The sequence below is a fragment of the Phascolarctos cinereus genome, unplaced genomic scaffold (genome assembly GCF_003287225.1).
Source record: "Phascolarctos cinereus isolate Bilbo 61053 unplaced genomic scaffold, phaCin_HiC Scaffold_726;HRSCAF=1367, whole genome shotgun sequence".
Lineage (NCBI taxonomy): Eukaryota > Metazoa > Chordata > Mammalia > Diprotodontia > Phascolarctidae > Phascolarctos > Phascolarctos cinereus.
Genome location: NW_027556098.1, coordinates 287085225 through 287104691, shown reverse-complemented (window position 1 = coordinate 287104691; position 19467 = coordinate 287085225). Strand labels below are relative to the sequence as shown.

At 37.4% G+C, this 19467-nt stretch overlaps 1 long non-coding RNA gene across 1 annotated transcript; it reads right to left on the bottom strand.

The window, feature by feature from the left end:
* Positions 1-8881: 8881 nt before the first annotated feature.
* On the bottom strand, positions 8882-18431 carry LOC110201693 (uncharacterized). The gene is made up of 3 exons (XR_002322555.2): positions 18128-18431; positions 15834-15953; positions 8882-8984 (listed from the first exon to the last, which is right to left on the bottom strand). It is a non-coding gene; the product is annotated as an uncharacterized LOC110201693 (long non-coding RNA).
* Between the last annotated feature and the right edge of the window lie 1036 nt (positions 18432-19467).

The following is a 19467-nucleotide window of genomic DNA, read 5'->3' as shown; positions in this document are numbered from 1 at the left end:
TTTTTCTCCTTTCATTGAGTTACTTTATAAACTAAGTTTGTATTCTTCTGAAGTTAATATAACCATCCCTCCATACTTAGTAAAGATGTAGACTGTAGGCTAGATTACAGGGAGTTATTCTGGAATATGGGAAAATAATTATGATACCAGTCAGGAGATCAGGAGATCAGGTCATCTGGTAACATTTCACATTTTTGATGCAGTTTCCACAACTAAAAAATGAGGATGTTGTATTACATGATTCATAAGATCTCTTTCAGATCTGAAATGCTTGGGTAAATAAAATTTAATGATTTAAATTATCTCTGTTCATTATCAAAGACAGAACAAAGTCAGAAATGTAAAAATAGTACAAAATATCACGAATACTTATTCCCTTCCTTCCAGATTGTTTTGGTTAAAGTGAGAGCCATCATTTTAAGATTGACAATTAGCCTTTAATTAGCTTTAAGCCAGCTTCCATTAGTTGTAATAGCAACAGACTTGCAATTAGAAGATCTGCCCTTTTACTCTAGCTTTATTAAGTATGGAACCCTTACTATAATCTTAGGACAATGAGAAAATAGAAGAAAACAGAAGAAGATTAGAAGATCATTGTGTCTACTCTCCCTCATTCTATAAACATGGTAACTCATGCACAGAGGAGTTAAGTGAGTCAATTATGGTCACATACTGATTAAATGTCAGAGCCAGAATTTGAATCTCTATCTTCTGAGTCCAAACTCAGTGGTCTTACCTCTATGCCACTGTCACAGTCTCTCAGCATCAATTCCCTCATTTTCAAATGGTAATAACATCTGAGATGAAATATTATATTTAAAGCATTTTGTAAATATAAAGTCATATAAATATAAGCTATTATTATTTATAAGTTATTTGCTTATGATATCTTTATTTAATTCTTTATGATGATGCATGAAGACACAGCATGGTATAGCCAATAAAGAACTGGCTTTAAAGCCAGGAAGATCTGGTTTCAGGTCCTGTCAAAGACACATACTGGCTATATTACCTCGTGTAAGTGACTTAAACTCTCAGTTATCTAGAAAACTTACTGAGAATATAAGTTGCCATACTTACCTTCACTGTTAGAGGGAATTCTCTTTCTTCATGATAATGAAATTACAGCACTATTCTGCAATCCTTATCTCTTTGATGAAGCACAAAGTATCAGTGAATTCATGTAAGAATATAGGACAATCAAGCTGGCAGAAAATAATTCACTTATTCATCACTTCAGGATACAAAAGATGAGTAGCTGACCATATGGCCACCCCACTGCTGGGGCCCCATATCAACGTTTGATAATTTTTCTAGTGATCAACATTCATTTGAGCAACCAGCATTGCATTATAGATAGAATACCAGGATTTGAAGTTAGTAAGACCTACGTTCAAGTCCTATCTTTAAAAAAAATGATATATGCAAGTCCCTTAGCATTTGAGAGTTTCAATCAACTATGAAATCTTAGTAAAACATGTTGCTGAATAGCATTGATGGAGGGAGATTCCACATTAGTTGGTTTCCCCATCAATGAAAGGACAATAGCACCTACCTACCAGAGTGTTATGAGGATAAAATGAGATGATATTGATAAACCACTTTGAAAGCCTTAAAGTGATATATAAATTGTAGCTTCTATAATCATCATCATCATCACCATCACATTCAGAGGTCTGGACTCCCAAGAAAAGCAATCAGCAATAATTCCCTACTCCATAGTACCTTTTAATTTCTGAAAATCAATAGGACTAGACAGCTTCAACACAGTGAGCTGGACAAGTTCCCACATTGTTTAAATGATGGTAGATGGCCATTGCAACTCAATGCCCTAGTCAAACTGTATTACACCATAACATATTCTTTATTTCACCTCGGCCTTTGCTCATCATTTTCCCCATTCTGGAATGGTCAAAATCTCCCTCTGTCTAATTTAAATGCCACCTCCTCCATAAGGCCTCCCTCGTTGACTTCTCCCTTTCCCTGCAATAAAAGATCCTCTGTCTTGGCTCTCACATAGCACTTTCCACAGCATTATTATTTATCTATGTGTTTCTGTCTACTTATCTTTCTACAATGTAAACTCCATGAGCCCAGAAACCCTGTTTTATGTAAATTTTACATTTCCTCCAGAGCATAATAATGTAGTACTCTTTACAGAGTTGGGTGCATAATAAGCATTTGGTGAATGAATTAATACTAGGCTGATTTTCTATGAGCAGCAGGTTTGGCAAGGTACAAAAAAAAGTGGAAGCTATACCTAGAGGTTTGTGAGTAAAAGGGTAAATGTGATCTTTCCAGTAGTTCAAACTTTGTAAAGACAAATTTTTCTGTAGCTTCTATGTATTTTAGCACAGTGTTAGGCACAAAGTTAATCATTTAAATATACTTTCCACCATATAGTGGAAAGATTCTCTTGGAATTAAAGGATCCAAATATTACTTGAGCTACTTATTGCCTTTGAAACCTGGGGCAATTCACTTTGCCTCGTTGGGCCTCAGCTTTCTTATTTGTGACATGGGAATCCGTTTATGTAATCCCATTTACATTGCAATAGGAAGCCTCAAAAGCAGCTTTCTAAGTCAATTAGTTCAGAGGAAGAGTTAAAGAGGACTTCCCCCCTCCACACACCTTTCTCTATTTGAGGAATAATGTTCTATGTCATGAAGGGTGATACAGGCTTATGGATACCTAGACTCTGCAAGTTAACTTTCATCAAACCTTGAAAAGAAAAATGGGGAGAAAATGCCTCCTCATATCAGTATCTAACTTCAGGTATACATTATAATATTATCAAATTCATTATAAGCATTACTTTCAATGCACTCGGGAGCTCTTGAGAGAGCAAGGTTCAAGACCACAGCAAGCAAAGTTAGCCCTGGAGACTTTTTGAACACAGTCAGCTCCAGCCGAGAGCTAAGCTTCAAAAATAAAATCAAATCTCAATGAAAGATACCACACTCACCAAATACAAACATATTTTTTTTACTTTGAAACTTTAAAAATTATAAACAGTTTTTCCTCACACTTGTCATGTTTTACTTCCTCACTGAGAGTTGTATTTATGTCGTATCTGAATGTAAAAGCTTCATCTATTATTGAGGTACAAGATAGTTATGTTTTTTATTATTATGGAAAAATCATTTATTCCATTCTCTCATAACAGGAAAATCACTGGACTATGAGTTCTCAAGGGAACTTGAGGGAAGCATATGTCCTAATGTAGAGGAAGGTGAGGGAAGGGGCAAAGAAAATGCCAACAACTAAGGGATTAAAGAAGAAATCTCAACTGATCAAGCAATGCAATACAACTTAACAAACACTTATTGAGCACCTGTGGCATGCAATGCATCATGCTAGGGGCTAAGCATAGAGAAAAAAAAGAAATAATCTCTGGCCTCAAGGAGCATACATTCTAATTGGGGAATACATTCAGACAGATGAGAGAGAGAGAGAGAGAGAGAGAGAGAGAGAGAGAGAGAGAGAGAGAGAGAGAGAATGTAGATATTTCTTTATGTATATCTACATCAATATTTAGATATAAAACAAAATAATTCCAAGACATAGAGAGTACTGATGGGGGTTGGAAGTGGAAATGGACCTTATTAGTAAAGGACTAATGTAAGAGGTGGCAACAAAGCTGTGCTTTGAAATAATGTAGGGATTTCTAAGAATCACAAGGGAGGAGGCAGGATTTACCTTATCAAAGAAACAAAGGGTAGAGATAGAATGTTACTTATGAGGAAACAACACACTAAAATGTCTTGATAGTACAAAGGTAGTTCACCTTTCACATAGCAATTTGTCAGATGTATTTATCATGGATCAATCATTCCCACTCTTTGATGAGTGTACATCCCCTTATATCTGCTGAAGCATGGCCAATTTTTTTTTTCCCTTTTGGTCTCAAAAGCATATTCCTGGGATATCTATATCTATAAGGATCTGGTACTGAGAGGATGAGAGCTAACAGCCAGCACTTCCATTTGACAAACATTAGACTCCTGGCAGACTTTCAGTCTAGATGCCACTAAAACATAGCCTGCCAATTGAAGAATTACTATATTGTTTTCATTTCATTCTCATCTTTATTAAATGAAAGGTTTAAAGAGGTTGAATGAGAGAGGGGATAGGGCAGATCTAGTATATTGAAGTTACTCAACAAAGAATAAAAAATAACTTTTGAAAGGTCAGGAGAAATATTAAGTTTTGACTTCAATCAGATAGCCAAAGGCAAAAGTAGAGATAAAAAGACGGAAAAAAAAAAAAACACCTTGGATGATGTTGAGTGAGGAGGGCAAGAGAACCAGTAAAGTTAGGAACAGCTCTTTTATAGATCCAAGGTAAATAATAGGCATTTGTTCCTTTTTTATTCCTTCATGATGCCAGCTTTTTTCTTTTTTTTCATGGACAGCTTTTTTTTTTTGCACCTCTTTTTATTTATTTGTTAGTTTTTTTCCTATTCAAAAACATGGAAAAAACTAGGTTAATCAGATCACAAAGAAACTGATGGATACTGGAAGATATTAGGCATACACATCCAAAAAAATGAATCCTTCAGGAAGGACCTATGTATTAAGTCATTATATCCCCAAATAATTTGATGTCTTGATGTTTTGATGAGATTTCTTTTCTTTACTCCCACAAGGAAATCCATTTAAATCAGAAATATTTTTTTTCATGACTTTGACAAAGGAATTTTTTTAGTACATTGTCTTTACTCTACACTTAAGTAGGATCCCATAGCTGCAGTCCCATAGCACTGCTTAAAAATATAGTAGGTCTCATATGGTTAGCCCAGTGACTATGAAATGAAATACACCTTTATATTTGCTATATTCACTAATTCATAAAGGACTCAATGAATATTTAATACCTTTATGAATTAATATAAAAGTCATAATGCCAACAGAATGAATAGGTCATGGTTGAGTGGTCAAGCCACTTTTCCTGTTTCTCCCATATCTCAAGAGAAACATCTCTGCCTCTGTATCAGCTGGTCTTACAGATCAATATTAAAGTACCACAAATTTCTGATGTATAATATTTGATTGAGGGTCCCTTAACAAGATGCTCTTCCATTTTACATCATCTCCACTCTAGCATCAATGTAAGTATGGAGAATTTAAAGAGGTTTCCATGGTGAAGAGGTAGTAGATGGCCTTTTATTTTTGAGCCAACTAATAATTGATTCAAACTTATTTCAACCAAAACTTTATAGGCATTAACCCGTATTTCAATGAAATGCTTATGTAACCATAAGCATTTATGCTTCTGAGAATCTCCAGTTACATAAAAGTCCTTGGAAAAGAGAAATATTTCTTAGTTCCATAGTTTCTAACCCATGCCATATTGTCATATTTCAGGAATTTCACTTTCTGACATCACCCAGCTATTATCACTAACACCACTTGCGAGCACATACAAAGAAGGAAAAAGTTTGTTCTCAGAACAATGAAAACAGAGAATTCATTTCAGAACTAATAGAAAATAACATGTTCTAACAATAAGAAACTCTTCTCACAGACTTTTATGTCCTCAATCACTCCCAGACATATACAGAGTAGAGCTCTAAGTCATAACTCTCAGTTGTTCCCAGAAGGCAGCGTGAGTGGACAGGCATGTGGGCAGCAACCAGAAAGTGATGTCTTTTATTCCCACGTCCTATTTGTGATATAAGATAATTCTCCAGCAATTCTAATGAGTATGGCTTCTGCATGTCATACCACCTTTCTCCTCAACTACCAACATATGATGTTGGTTGTTTCTTCCTGTGGACAGTTCCCCTTAACTCATCCACAGTCCCATGACCCACTTTTATTTCCATACAGTTCTTTGCAGCTCCAAGCTAATGGTTTCAGTCATCCCTTTCCTGAAAACCAGTTCTCTTGGATTGACTGTATGGGCAGGACTGCTTTGGCACTCTTGTCATAGCAGACTGTATTGAAGGTCTGACCATAGCTCCAGTTTGATCAATCAATTCACAAGTATTTCTAGGTGAGGGTATTTCTGCTTTGTACTCTCTGCTCCAGCCTACCACCTTTTACCTTCCAAGAAAGGTCAACATTCAGGTATCCTTATTCTCCCAGCACCCAAGTGGTATACTTTTGTCTTATGTCAATAACTCTCTCAGTTCTACATGCTCAACAGATCCTAAGTACCTCCCCACCCCAATTATCCCTTAGGATCTAGTACCTCTGAAATAAACTAGGCAGGGTTATTCAAATTACTCAGTGCTACTTTAGGTTTCAGTCCTGAATAAAATGGAAGGATGCATTGACTTATACTCTACAAAATTTGCTACACCCTTAGGAGAGAGCAAAAGGTGTTACCCACTCTCTTACATAATTCATTGTCTTTATTTTTGCTAGCTAGACTTATGAATTACCGACATGAGTTTAGAAAACTGTTGAATTAAGGAAGGATAGAAGAACATAAGGAATGAAGGGAAGGAGAAAAGACAGGAGTACAGAGCAAAGAAGAAAGGGAAGGACAGAAGCAAGGAAGGAAGGAAGGAAGGAAAGAAGGGAGGGGGGATGCAGGAAAGGAGAGAGAGAGAAGGACACAGGACAGAGGGAAGGAGGATCTTCAGTTCAAATAGGGTATAAGACAACACACCAGTAGCTAAATGTTTAGTGTTTTATGTCTGACAAAGGAAAAGTTATCAAACAAAATCAAGATGTCCAATAAGAATAGTTCACCCTTGTTGTACCACCTGATTGCCCTGGGCTTTCACTCTAGACCCCAAAAATACTTGGCATGTTTCAGCCTTGGAAGACTGCTTACTGTGAATTCATTTTCTTTATAACAACTTTTCATAAAAACTAGTTCTGTTGCACTAGCTCCAGAAAGCCCTTAACAACAAGAACAACACCATAACTCAGATGATTCCCTTTAACTGCCAGGGCAGGTACATGTGCATGTGTGTGTGTGTGTGTGTGTTCATACACACACACACACACACACACATAATCATACCTAACTTGCTAATTGAAAGCATCTATAAATTATATCTCAAGTCAAATGATTTCAAAACATATTCCAAGGAGACAATGGAATCCCTCAATTAGATCTCTATTGTTATTCAATGTTAATCATGTCTAATACTTTCTCATATCTTCCCTAAGTATGTGAACTTGATGCTAGTTACTAAGTTACTAGTTTCATTCACTTTCCCACTCCTTTCAATGGTTCCCCCTTCCCTTATTCTTTCACTTTTACATGACAAACAAATGATGCATTCTTCTTATTTTAAAAATTGTTCATTCACTGCACCATCATAGATAGAAATAGATATAGATAGATACATAGATACATAGATACATAGACAGATACTTGTATACATGTATATACATATATATGCATATATATGTGTGTATATGTATATTGTATATACATATTATATATATATATACTATATATTTATATACTCTCTGTCTCTCTCTCTCTCTATATATATATATATGTACATATACATATAGTAAAACTTTATATTCATATACAATTTAAGAGTGAAGCATAATTTTATAGTGTGTAGAGAGATGTCCTCTAAGCCAGAAACACCTGGTTTCAAATTCTATCTCTAATACATACTAACTGTATGAATCTGGCAAATCACCTAACTTTTGAATGCTCTAGGTAGGCCTTTAAGACAAAGTTGCAGAGAAGGTTCAAACCTGCATTGCTATATGTTTCCTCACCCAGTAGCACAAATTTAGAGAGCCTACCCTAAGTGTTCAAATGGACTATTTGTGCTCAAACTGTGGTAGAACATTCCGAGCTTGTATTGGTCTGATCAGGTATAGTCAGACACATTGAAACTTGACTCTAGCATAATGATGTCATTTTGGTCCTCTTTGAGAATGAAGGACAACAACAACCAACCAGTTACTATACTAATGAAATCATAGACCCCAGGCTAAAGAGTGGATTTTTGCCCCCGATTGAATTATGATCTTGTATTCTGAAATTATTCCTAGGACTATTTCAAATGACAAATTCTGGGAAATGATAGGAAACAGTGACCTCAGTTCTTTTTAGGGAGCAGGCCTAGAACAACTTTGGAGTCACTATTTTATGCATCTGTGTAAGAAGACAAAAATATACTTAGCATGGACAATAACCAAAAAAGGCTATTTACAGATGACCTTAACATGTACACCTTTGAATGGCAGCCATTTCCTGCTTTATCATGTCAGTAAGCCATTACAGAAAACTGTATCTAATAGTCAAAGCCCTACCTATAGATCAAGTAGGTAACTATCTACTTTGTGCAATTTAAATCTTTCAGTGTAAATTAAAAAAAAAAAAACTGCTACCACAAATATTTTGCTTTCCAGACTGCCACAAAATGCCTATAGTCATTCCTTTGAATAAAGGTTTAAAGTCTTCAGGAAACCCCTGAAAAAATGTTATAATACATGCAATATATACTGTTAATTTGTCTCCATGCTTCCAGTTTCTCCATTCTCCCATCCATAGGCTCCATGCTACCCCTAAAATAATCTTTCAAAAGCATATTTTTGGCTAATTCACTTGTCCACTAAAAAATCTTAAGTGTCTCACTACTACCTCTAGGACAAAACATTAACTCCTCTGCTTGACATTTAAAGCTCTTCCTGTTACAACTCTAGTGGACACTCAAATAATTACAGGAAGACTGGCCTGAGGCACAAGAAGAGTATTCCTGGAGGTTGTCTCACCCATTATATTATTAGTTCCTTGAGGGAAAGGACCATGTTTTTGTCTTTTGTTTTTTGTATTCTCTGGACACAGCACATAGCCTGGCATATAGCAAGTCTTTAATAAATGCTTGTTTGACTGACATGAATGAATGAATGAATGAACGAATGAATGAATGAATGAATGACTTTAATGGGCTCCTGCACAAAAATAAATTCACTACCTGACATTCCACCATTGCTGCTTCATTCCTTTGAGTTTTGAAGTTCTGTTGTTGAGTTCCACATTGCAAGGAAGTATTCCTGGAAGAAAAACAAAGCAAAATAAAAATTCCTAAACCTTTTTATAACTTTTTTTCCCCAATGCCTAGCAAAGTTCTTTGGATATAGAAGGCACTTAATAAATGTTTGGTAAATCGAATCTCTATAGGACCTTGTGGCTTATTTATAAAATGCTTTCCTCCGCACAATCCAGGTGAGGAAAGTAGGGCAAACAGCACACTTTACAGCTCAGGAAATGGATTCCCAGAGAGTAACTTGCCCTTGGTTATAAGCATCAGTCACAAGCATCAGACTCAGGATTTGAAACCAAATTTCTCCAGAACCCATTTCTAGCTATGCTTTCTCTGTAGGATTCTTCTCTCTTTGAGGGTTCATGCCAGAAGTCTTACTAGCAAAAACCACAGGTGTTCTAGTTAATAACTATAACACAGAGGACCTTATTAACAGTGTAGAGATCTTAGAGGGGAAAATTATTCCCAAGGGCACTGAAGAAGAGGTGAGAGGGCCCAGAAAATAAACTGTATTTGCTTCCCCTTTGTGTCCCACGTTGGCCTTTCTAAACCAGGACACACACACACACACGTATACATACACACACATATATGGTGTATATGTATATATGTATGTTTGTATATGTGTGTGTGTGTGTTAACACACACACACATATTTAGATTAGATTGGCTACGTTTATGTAACTTGAAGTTTTTGATTTGAGAAGCCTATGTTTGACTAGCAGAGAGCCTCTGCAGGGCACCAAAGTGTCTCATTAACAAAGGCATTCTTTTTAATATATGCTGCTATGTAGACAAAAAGAACAATGGGAGGACTGGAGTCAGATTATTTACATATGTGTGTGTGTTGTGTGTGTGTGTGGTGTGTGGTGTGTGGTGTGCGTGTGTGTGTGTGTGTGTGTCCACAGGTGTTCAGCTCTGAGGGTCAGAAGCTCAGAGGGGACAATGACAAACTGCTGAACTCATAGGCAAACTTCTGTTTAAGAGAAGGAAGAATTTTCTAAGAATTAGACTAACATGCACATGGATTGGTTGCCTTTTCATGATCAAGTCCCTCTTTAAACGTAAACTACATGATCACCTGTCAGTGAATAGACTCTAACAAACATTTCTTAGGAGTTTTCTTTGTTGGAGGCACTGAGTCAGGTGGTAAAGAAATGCAGACAAAATGAAAGATAGTCACCGCCCTCAAGGAGCTTACATTCTACCCATAGTACAGTGGATTTTCTGCAGTGGGTGGAGTGTTGGTTTAGATAGATTTTGAGGTTACTAATTCCAAATATTGATTCCATGATTCTATAATTTCATGGCATTTTGCTTACCAATTCAAACCAAAGTAATGCCTCTGAGCAAATGTAGGAGTCCATCTAAATGCCCCCTTCATGAAATGTTGAGACGAAATAACTAAATAGCAAAGAAAACTCTAAGTTGTCACTAAGTTCTTGAAGCTGGAGTATAATGCCACATTTTAAAGCTGTGGATGACATCTTATGAAAATAATAAGAAAAAAACCTAGCCACCTTTCCTCTGTCACACATATGATCTCATTAATCCTCAAGACTTACAAAAGGGTTGGCATTCATCCATATTCTCACTGTATTGAAGGACAAGGACTGACTGAAAGAGGAAAAATAAAGTTGGTCTTATAGCCACATCCTACTAAGAATGGATAGCCCCAGTATAATTACTCCAAATCTTCTTCGTGCCAACACTAATACTGGAACAAACAAAAAGTAACCTCCCAATGTGGCATATCCAGTTCTTAGATTGACTTCATTAGCCTTTTTGGAAAATGTAATGGCTTAAGGTCCAATGTTAAAATGTTATTTCAGAATTGCAATAAAATACAAGCTAGGTCCCTGAGTGGCTAATAATAAGAATATCACATATTCTTTGGAAAAGAGGCAGTGTGATGCAGGGGATAGAGTCAGGAAGACTGAGGTTCAAGTCCTCCTGCTGATACTTAATAGCTATGTGACTATAAATTAGTCCTTTAGCCTTTATCAGTTAAAGCCCATTCTCTATGACTGGAAGTTTTAGATAGTTGGGATTTATCATTAGTTGGAATTACCATTGGAACAGGAGTTTCTCCATCTCTGAATTCAAAGTTCCTTGACTGATTGACACATTTTCTCTGAATATGGAATGTATATTAAACTAAGTAGTGAAGTTGCCTTATCAATTTTTCCTAGCAGTCTTATTATCCTCATTTCTATTCATTGCCCCAGGAGCAGTCATAATGTGCTAAAGACTGCACTATAAAGAGAATGTAAGCTGTATGATAGTAAAACCAAATAGATCAAGACACAGTATACTGTAGTAGAAATGCACAGGACTGGGAGCCAGAAAACTTGATTTCTTGTCTCGGATATGTTACTTAACTTAAAGCGTGACTTTGTGCTTATCACTTGGTCCTTCCAGGTTCAGATTCATTGATTGCTATTCCTACCTTTAAGACAGTTGCATTCTACACTTCTCCATCCCTACTGACAGGATGTAGCTGATGTTACTTGAAATCAGCATTTCTGTCTCTCCTCCCTTCAGATTCTCCAAGCTCCTGACTCAGTATCACTACTTTATTTTAGTACAAATAGGGATTTATACTTAAAACTCAAAGCCCTTGGCAGAGATCTTATTTATTCTTTAAGCATACTCACGAAGGTAGCCTGTGATGCAGGGTCAAGAGTGGTCAACTGTGTAAAATGCTAGAGAGATCTCAGAAAAGATGAAGATTGAGAAAAGTGAAATAGGATGGTTGTAACAGCAAAGGATTTCAGTCAGCAAAGTAAGTGAGTAAAAAAGGGTCAACAACAATGACATTTTTGTCTCATAATCTCCATTTCCTATCATAGTGCTTGGAAGATATCAGGTACTTGGTAAAGGCCAGTTTAAAAAAAATAAAAATAAAATGCAATACCATGTAATTGTAGTGACCAAGATTATCCCTCAAGGAGAAATTTTAATGTGTGTGCCTCTCCTATTTACAGAGGTGGGCTGGTGGTTATGAGTCAGGAGCAATGCATATACTTCCATTATTGGTTGAGTTTTGATTCATTTTGCTGGACTGTTTTCCCCATTTCTTTTCTTCTTTTGTAATTGGGCTTATAAATCTAGTTCATTTTTGCATGCTACTGATTGGGCATGGTGAAGAGAATTCCAACAAAACATTGCATGCTTGTGTGAGGGACAGAACTGGTAGGAAGACTTTTGAAGATAATAGATACTCTTTGCTAAAGAGACACCTGAGTGATTCTAGACATTATTTGGGACCAACTCCAGGGAAGAAAGGGAAAAAGACAAAAAGTTATAGATGGGGAAGACAGTGCCTCAATATGTCCCTTATTTCCAGTTTGGCCCTTAGGAGGCTTTGGGGAATTTCCCTATGGATTACATCAGGGTCTCTTTCTTGGTGTGGGCTGAGTTCTGATCTCACTCTCAGCAAAGAACTCATTTACTGTTGTACAATTTGGGATTTTTCTGATCTGTAGAATTTTTCCAATTTTTATTTGCTATCTGCTTTGACAAATGTGTATACTCAAGATGGCTGAGTGAAAGCAGTGACTTGCTTGAGCTCTCCCCCAAACCCTTCCAAATACCCATATAAAAATGGCTCTAAACAAATTCTAAAGCAGCAGAACCCACAAAAAGACAGAGTAAAACAAATTTCCCACCCAAGACAGTGGATGGTTGATCAGAAAGGCATATCACACTAGATGGGGAGAGGAGCCCAGTTCCACATGGGCACACAGGCCGCAGGGAACCTAGAGCAGGCCTCAGAGGACTGAATTATGGGCAGCTGTGGTGGCTTCCAGACTCCTCAATCCACGAATGCCAAAGACAACTTAGAAGGTCAGTGGGAAAAGTCTGTTTTTGGAGTAAGAGAAGAGCTAGGTCAGAGCCAGTTCCAAAGCACAGAGTGCACAACGCGGGTGCCAGGGCGGGGGCTGTGCCCTGAACTTCCGGCCCACAGATTAAGGAGGAATCAAGTGGCTGATCAGTGGAGGACTGCAGGGATCTCTTTGCTGGTGCTGAGGCAGGAATCTCTTGCTTTTCCCGTGCTTAGATCTGGGTCACAGTTCTGGGTAGCAGTCCTGGGGTGAGGAAGAGTGCTGGCATTGGTGGAGCTTGTAGTGGCAGGGTAGAGGAAATCCTCCTCACAGTTCCAGGAGAGAAAAGACTGCTTGTGGCCGGTCACTCAAAGACCAGAGCTCAGGCCAGGAAAAGAGTAAACACCTTGACTGCTATCATACCATCTTGGAAGAACTGAAAATTTACAAGTCCCTCGAGGTATCTCTGAAAACAGTTATACAAACCCCCAAAGCTTGGGACAGTACATTCTCCACATTGGAAGGATACTTTTACCTTAATAAAGAGTTTAAAACTCAAGTAGTTAGCTGGGATCATGAGCAAACCTCGTGAAAAGTGCCAGACTATATTACATTACTTTGCTGACAAAGAAGATCAAAACATACAACCAGAAGAAGACAACAAAGTCAAAGTTCCCACATCCAAAGCCTCCAAGAAAAATATGAATCTCTCCCAGGCCTTGGAAGAGCTCAAAAGGGATTTTGAGAAGCAAGTAAGAGAAGCAGAGGAAAAACTGGGAAGAGAAATGAAAGTGATGCAAGAAAATCATGAAAAACAAGTCAACAGCTTGCTAAAGGAGACCCAAAAAAATACTGAAGAAAATAACACCTTAAAAAATAGCCTAACCCAAATGGCAAAAGAGGTCCAAAAAGCCAATGAGGACAAGAATGCCCTAAAAAGCAAAACTGGCCAAATGGAAAAAGAAGTCCTAAAGCTTACTGAAGAAAATACTTCCTTAAAAATTAGAACAGAGCAATTGGAAGACAGTGATTTTATGAGAAATCACGACACAGAAGAACAAATCCAAAAGAATGAAAAATTAGAAAACAATGTGAAATATCTCATTGGAAAAACAACTGACCTGGAAAATAGATCCAGGAGAGAGAATTTAAAAATTATTGGACTATCTGAAAGCCATGATCAAAAAAAGAGCCTAGACATCATCTTTCAAGAAATTATCAAGGAAAACTGCCCTGATACAGTAGAACCAGAGGGCAAAATAGAAATTGAAAGAATCCACCGATCTCCCCCTGAAAGAGATCCCCAAAGGAAAACTCCTAGGAATATTGTAGCCAAATTCCAGAGTTCCCAGGTCAAGGAGAAAATATTGCAAGCAGCCAGAAAGAAACAATGCAAGTATGGTGGAAACACAATCAGGATAACACAAGATTTAGCAGCTTCTACATTAAGAGACCGCAGTGCATGGAATATAATATTCTGGAGGGCAAAGGAGATAGGATTACAACCAAGAATCACCTACCCAGCAAAACTGAGTATAATCCTTCAGAGGAAAAAATGGTCATTCAGTGAAATAGAGGACTTTCAAGCATTCTTGATGAAAAGACCAGAGCTGAATAGAAAATTGACTTTCAAATACAAGACTCAAGTGGAACATGAAGAGGTAAACAGGAAAGAGAAAGCATAAGAGACTTATTAAGGCTGAACTGTTTACATTCCTGCATGGAAAGATGATATTTATAACTCACGAGATCTTTGTCAGTATTAGGGTAGTGGGAGGGGAAAAATTGTAAGTATGTATGGATAGATAGATAGATAGATAGATAGATAGATAGATAGATAGATAGCACAGGGTGAGGTGAAAATGAAGGGATTGTATCTGGAGAATAAAATTAAAGGGTGAGAGAGGATTATACTAGGAGAAGGATAAAGGGAGAGGTACAATGGGGTACATTATCTTGCACAAAACATACAAGAAAAGGTTCTTACAGTGGAGGGGAAACAGGGGAAGGTGAGAGGAAATGAGGGAATCTTATTGTCATAGGATTTGGCTTAAGGAGGGAATAACATACACACTCAATTGGGTATGGAAATCTGTCTCACCCTACAGGAAAATAGTGGAGGAAGGAGACAAGAGAGCAGGGGGATGATAGAGAGAAGGGCAGATTGGGAAAGGGGTCATCAGAAGGAAGTACTTCTGAGGAGGGACAGGGTCAAAAGAAAGAAGAGAATAAAAGGGGGGGAGGATAGGATTAAGGGAAATAGAGTTAGTTTTTCTCAACACGTCTATTATATAAGTGTTTTGCATAGCTGCACATGTATGGCCTGTATTGACTTGCTTGCCTTTTCACTGTAGGTGGTTGGGGTGGGAGGAAGGGAGAAAATTTGGAACCCGAAGTTTTAAAAACACATGTTTAAAAAAAATGTTTCCACATGCAACTGGGAAATAAGAAATACAGGAAATGAGGTACAGAAATCTATCCTGTCCTACAGGAAAATAGAAGGGGAAGGGGATAAGAGAAGTGGGGGGAGAGGTAGAAGGGAGGGCAGACTAGGGGAAGGGGGTATTCAGAATGCATGCCATCTTGTGGGAAGGGGCAAGATGGGGTGAAAATATGGAATTCAAAATCTTGTTGAAGTAAATGTTTAAAACTAAAAATAAATCTATATATTAAAAAAATGTATATATTCACTATTCTCTATTTGTGATTGTCTTTTGTAAGACTAGCATTGGGTAGGAAGGTATCCAACTGGTGAATATAAGTTAAGGGCTTCCAGTCAGATATGCAGCTTTTGTTCTAAACCAAAATTATGCCTTTATGCCAGCAAGGGCGATAGATAGATAGATAGATAGATAGATAGATAGATAGATAGATAGACAGACAGACAGACAGACAGACAGACAGACAGATAGATAGATAGATAGATAGATAGATAGATAAATTATTCCTATCTATTAAAGTACTCCTTTACTCCATTTAGGTATATAGCATCTGAAACTGGAATTGAATGGAAACATATGAGATTTACATACTTGCACTAGTTATCAGTGTTCTAGGCAGCACCCACACAGGGTATGGGAATAACTGTTTCTTCCTCTGTCCTATTGAAGTCAACAAGGATGGATAGGAAATATCCAGGGGTACATTTTGGCCTTTCCAAAAAGGAAAAAAAAAGATGTATTAATGAAAACAACTGTTATAGTTCAAGCTGCTTGACATTTTTGCAGGTATAATGGGTCAAATGGAGTTGAAAGCTGGATCAGATTTATATACCTTAATGTGTTTCTTGTGAGAGCAAGCAATACAACATGCACTGTGAATTCAAATAAATGTGCATTTCCTAAATTATTAAAACTTTATATGACTAATTAAGAAGCATATCAATAGAGTTCTTATCCCCCTTTAGCTCCCTTATTAAAGGGAGCTTGAATGCATGCAGAGATCATTTCACCAAACTAAACGTGATAAATTAAATGTCAGTAAAATAACTCATAACTGACACTCACTGATGCCATTGTGACATCCAAATCGATAATTTAATGCAACAGAACTTTTCCCCTTGAAGGATTTGTGACTTGTTAGTTAACTCAGACCCTTAGAGTAGGAAGTTGAGGACAAATTCAATGCTTGGGATTTCCAAATAGGTCACTTAGGCTTGCTTTGTTTTGGTCCCACAAGAACACTGATGAACCAGACCAACGTCTCTTTGCTGTTAAGTTCTTTCTGGATTATAAGTAGCCAAGGCGTGGATAAATCAGACTAATAAATCCTTTACATTACTCAACATGATACGTTGTATTGATGATAGGCAACAGCACTATCTTTATCTACTAAAGTCAGCATTATTATTGCTAGCCCCATAATTTAATGAGGCTGATATAGATTTCTCTTACAGCTTTTATGCACAAAAACATCTAAATACAACATAAAATATATGGATAATAAAAGAAAATATATTCATTAAGTTAATAGTGAAGGACTATAATTGCTAGTAAAAATGAAATCAGTTAGATTAAATGGTACAATGTAGTCATACAGGAAATTAATTCCAACTGCGATAACCATTATTATCAGAAATCCATCACTAGGCTACAGGAATGGAGGAAAAGTTACAAAATATCTCTTTGCTTATTATTATGCCATGGTCTTCTCCATTATCACCTTCATTACCCTATTCCTTTCTTAATGTGTTTCATCTCCCCATGTGGAAGAACCTTATTCCCATTTCTAGGAACTGAATATGAAAAGAAAAAGAAATATCTGACTTTATTATAGCAATTAGCTTTGCACCAAACTCCTACTTCTTATCTCCCTATGGTACCATAAAGTGGAAGGAGGACAGTTGTTCAGTGGGGGTAGTGAGGCAGCAGCTTTTACTAAGAGACCAAATGAGTACACAGATTTCTAAAACTTCTTCCTCTAAAGTTACCTTTCATCTAACCTGGACACATCATATTTGCACCTACTGTTATGTAAGTTATCTCCCCTACCAGAATTTAAGTTCCTTAAGGACAGGACTGTTTTTGCCTTTCTCTGTTTCCCCAGTCCTTAGCAGAGTGAAAACTGTCACTTAATGCTTGCTGATTGCTTGAATGATTTCACTTTTTTACTGCCTGTTTGTAATTGAATAAAACCAGAGAAAACACTGGCCTCTAACCTGGTGTTAAGACTGCCTCCCTCCCCTACTGCACCCCATAAAAATTGTACATCTTGGTAAGAGAGAGAAAAAGAAAGCCCAGGAAGATTGATTTGTTGAAAAGCAAAGGAATCTCATGTGTATCTATGTTCCCCTGTGTCATATGTGATCCTAGAGAAAGGAACACGATGTAATGAGAAATGGAATGCATCTGAATCAGAGATCTTGGATTCAAATGCTGATTCTCCTACTTCTACCCCTGTGATCTTAAGCAATCTGCTTCACCTGTAGGAACCTCACTTATAAATTGAAGGATTTGGATCAAATCATCTCAAAGGTCCCTTCCAGCTCTAAAATCTATGGAGTCTATAGGATTCTATGTCCATAACATTGTTCCTATTAGCCCCCTTCTCTCCATTCACATACCCACCACACTAGGTCAGGTCCTCATGAACTCTCATTTAACCTACTATAATCACCTACTAATTGGTCTCCTTGATTTCACTCTTTTCCCTCTCTAATTTATCCTTTGCAGAACTGCCAAAAAAAAAAAAACTTCTCATAGCAAAGGACTGACAATCTCCATCACAAAGTCAAAAAACATTCATTGCCTCCTCATTACCTCTAGGATAAAACACAAATTCATTTGATTCATATTTATTGGCCCTCAACCACTTGGTTTCCACCTACCTTTCAAGCATTAATTCTATCCTTTCTCAGAGAAAAAGTGAAGCAGGGAGATAATTAAGGGCAGCTGTCTTCTCCTGGATCAGAACCATAGGAGGAAAAGTTGTTTTCTGAAGGAAACAGCAATCTCATCTACGTTGATACAACAGGATCAGCATTCACATTCTTACCCTTTGTCAACTCCTTTGTTAACTAGGGCAGCTGTCATTTTGCTAGAAATAGTAACTTTTTTCAGAGTCTTTGAAGGGGGAACAAAAGCAAGGAAGCTAAAATCTGATTGTATGTATTTGGTTCCTCAAAATTTTACCTGACCTGAAGATGGAGGCAAGCCAATCTTCTATGCCTGAGAGAGCTTCCTCTTCTTCCCAGCATCTCTCTCCTACAAGACTCCAAGAACAATTCCATAAGCTTTAATACTGACTTTACTGGCCAATTAAATCCTGAGAAAATATCTAAATCTCTATAGTTACATGAATATATGCCAGATTACAGGACTAGGTTAGATACAGAACATACAATTTCTTCTTTCCTTCTTATTAAGGGGAGAGAAAGGGCTAATATGAAACCTGTCTTTATGTACTTACAGGTATGTCAGATAGAAGTGGGTGCCAACATGTTATGTTGGTCCCCAGAATCAGAATCAGGAGCAATGGCTCTAAGTCGCAAAGACTGAATTTGGGCTTGATAGAAGGAGGGAAAACACTTCCTAAAAATTAGGATTATTCAAAAGTGGAAGGGCCTGCTGTGGAAGGTTATATTTTGTTTTGTTTTTTTCTCATTTGAGGTCTTTAATCAATGGCTGAATGACCACTTAGGTAAGCTGGAAGTAGAATTCTTTGTGAAGAATGGGTTGTATTAGATGGCCACTGCTTCCTTACCAACAGTGAAATTTTGTGAACTTTGCCTCTCCTAAATTTCTTCATATCCATACTGTATATTTACTGTATGTATTTATATAAGTGTGCCTTACCCCAAGCCACTAGACCTGCTTCTAGCCTAAGTCCTGGAAAATCATTTAGGGGAGGAAATCATTGTGGATCTGGGACTCACTTTTCACTGCAAGCAATGATTCTTGACCAGGTATGACCAAGTATGACCAACAGGATGGGGTGACAGCACCTCTCAGACCACTGATTAGCTTTTAGCCCAGCCTTCATAGGCATCATTGAGGAAAGAGGCTCATGAAACGAAGATACTATCCTTCTCTGCCAACACAGGGCAGTCAGATCAGCCTGCTGAGGCAACAAGGCACCTTGAGGAAGCAGGAAGCAGAATGTGCCAGGGAAGTTAAGCCATCATGACCACCATTCCCCCTAGATCTAGATGGAGACATCCCAGGACCA